This window comes from Portunus trituberculatus, unplaced genomic scaffold, assembly GCF_017591435.1.
Source record: "Portunus trituberculatus isolate SZX2019 unplaced genomic scaffold, ASM1759143v1 PGA_scaffold_319__1_contigs__length_62574, whole genome shotgun sequence".
Taxonomy (NCBI): domain Eukaryota; kingdom Metazoa; phylum Arthropoda; class Malacostraca; order Decapoda; family Portunidae; genus Portunus; species Portunus trituberculatus.
In genome coordinates, this window is record NW_025541487.1 from 22,188 (window position 1) to 25,000 (window position 2,813).

The 2,813-nt window shown below is 46.8% G+C and overlaps 1 long non-coding RNA gene across 2 annotated transcripts in view; it reads left to right on the forward strand.

Annotated features, from left to right (window-relative positions):
* The first annotated feature begins 1,577 nt into the window (after positions 1 to 1,577).
* Positions 1,578 to 2,813, forward strand: part of LOC123500497 — a 1,615-nt gene continuing 379 nt past the window's right edge. The window contains exons 1-3 of one of the 2 annotated variants that reach the window (XR_006673344.1): positions 1,578 to 1,792; positions 2,146 to 2,242; positions 2,744 to 2,783. This is a non-coding gene — a long non-coding RNA (uncharacterized LOC123500497). Of the gene's footprint in view, positions 1,793 to 2,145; positions 2,243 to 2,743; positions 2,784 to 2,813 lie in introns of those variants that run through there. The other variant, XR_006673343.1, reaches the window with a different exon arrangement.

The window sequence follows — 2,813 nt, forward strand, 5'->3', positions numbered from 1 at the left end:
GCTGCCATGGCGGCTGGGGACCGAGAGACAACCATTGCCTGTGTCTTCTCCGGCGCGAATGTCACTTGCCAGCGAGCACCCCACTCCTCTATCACTCGTAGCTGCTGATTGATGGCCTCAGCAGCCCGCCCACTGTCCTGGCGTGGATAGGTATAGGAGAGGGTGCAGTCATCAGCATAGGCCTTGACTCCTGGCAGTAGCTGGAGAAGATCATCCACGTAGATATTCCACAGGAGTGGGCCAAGAATTGAACCCTGTGGCACTGATGCCTCCACAGGCAGGGACTCAGATGTTTGCCCGTTGACAACCACCTTGAGGCTTCTGTCCTGCAGGTAATTTCCCAGGAGTCGTAGCAAGCCACCCTGGATGCCTTTAGCACGAAGCTTTTCCAGTAATCCGTTGTGCCATACTTTATCAAAAGCTCCAGCTATGTCCAAAGCAACCACTATAGTGTCCTTGCCGTCGTCGAGGGCGTCCTGCCACTGCCTGGTGAGAAGCATCATTAGGTCGGAGGTTGACCTTCCAGGTCTGAACCCAAACTGTTGGTCTGAGAGGAGGGCATTGTCCTTGAGATGGCTACACACCACCTCTGCCACGACCCTCTCAAACACTTTACCCACCACTGACAACAGGGATATGGGTCTGTAGTTTTTGGGTCCGTCCTGAGTTTTTTGTGTACGGAACTACTGAGCCTCCTTCCACACTGAAGGCCAGACGTTTTCCTGCACACAAGTTGTGAAGACTTGGGTGAGAGGGGCAGCCAGTTCCTGGGAGCATCGCTTCAGCAGGTGCGGGCTGATGTCATCAGGGCCGGTAGCTTTCTGTGTGTCCAGCCCCGCAATAATCGCTTCACCTGCTGATGCGTCACCTCCACCATGGTGACAGTCTTCTCACATTGCTGGACCAGCTGAGGCGGTGGCTGCTGTGGATTCCCCACCTTCATTTTTCCAGCAAACAAGGAAGCCAGCAACTGTGCCCTCTCCTTACTGCTGGTGGCGACAGTACCGTCCTGCTTGCTGAGGGAGGGATGGATTCTTGGTGGCCAGTTCCTGTTTGTCCTTAACAAGGACCACCAAGTTTTGTTTCCTACGCCAGTGCCACACAGTTTCCGGCGCAGGCTTTCCTCCCACTTTTTTAAGGCCCACTTGCTGGTTACCACCATCCTCCTGCATGCAGCCCTATGCAAGTCCTTGTTGCGCCGAGTCGGGTTCCTCTTGTAGCGGAGCCAGGCAGCATACTTTGCCTCCCGTCGGTCTGGTGGTGTATTCCTGTGTGGGACGTGGCGTCTCTGGAGGGCGAGAAGGTGAGAGGTGAGTGCAAGTGCTTCACCTCTGCTCCTCCCTGTAGCAGAGTGGCCCATGGGTGTGGGTCAGGTCGCGGCGCAGGGAAGCCCAGTCTGCTTTGTTCCACAGCCAGATGGTGCGGGTGGTGGCCTCGTCCTGAGCCACGCCCACTTCCAGCTGTGTCAGTACAGCGTGATGATCAGAGCTGCCCACGAGCCCCAGCTGATGACACTGAAGCTTGTCCTCCTCTCTCTCTCTCTCTTGATTATGGAATGTATATCTATAACTAAATGAAGGGTTCTCAACTTTGGGGTAGACGTATCTCCTGTGGTAGACTACTGGAGAGGAATTCTGTGGATACGTGACAGGTAATACAATAGTCACTCTTGCTAGTTTTCTATAGATCGCGTCGTTTCTCACGCGTACGAAACAGGTACCGTCATCACAAGCACGACTGTTAACACGCAGATATCAAAAGATTTCCTTCTCTCGTGTGTCATACTTTGAAGGTATGTTTCAAACACTCTTACTTTATATCTTATATGTAGCCCACTCATTATGTTCATAGTCACAGTATTAAGAGTTCCACTCCACAAGAAGTCTCAGTGCAATAGGGTTTTGTGTGGGGTTTGGTGGTCATGAATGACACTTAACAACATTACGTGAGCATATCAGCATCACCTCAGTCATTTAGTTTGAATTTTTTGTGCACAATAATACCTACTTCAGCACCCGAGCTGTAGCAAACCAATCTGCATTCTTTCTGCCTATGTAATACGTATATGTAGCTATACTTTCACGTGTAATTTTATTTATCACATTTGTAAGTATGGTAGACTAAAATGCCTGAAACCAATTTTAGGTTTCGAGCATGGAGAATTGTTAAATCAAGAGCAGGTACCGTCATCACAAATAAGACATCAGAAAATTTCCTTCTCTCGTGTGCCATGCCTTGAAAGGTACGTTTCAAACAATTTTACCTTATATCTCAAATGTACTCATTAAGTTTATTAGTCATAGTATAAGAGTTCCACTCCAAGTGGTTGTTTTCTTATATATATATATATATATATATATATATATATATATATATATATATATATATATATATATATATATATATATATATATATATATATATATATATATATATATATATATATGTCACATCGTATGTATTTGGTTATAAATAATATACCCAACCAAAACTTATTATCCAAATCATGTAAATCAGACTGATTAAAACAACTTTTGAAGTGATAGCAGGGGCGAATCTAGGTGGTGGGGTTCAACCCCTCCCCTCTCAGCAATTCCTTTGATGGAACATTGGGGGTAAAATACCACATGATTTTTGGCAAGGGGAAATGTGTTATTTCAGAGAGAGAGAGAGAGAGAGAGAGAGAGAGAGAGAGAGAGAGAGAGAGAGAGAGAGAGAGAGAGAGAACATGGTATGCTTGTAGGTGGTGAAGTAGAAGTGGCTGGACACTGGAGTATGGAAGAATCATCTAAAATTTTAAGTCTCCTCTCAGG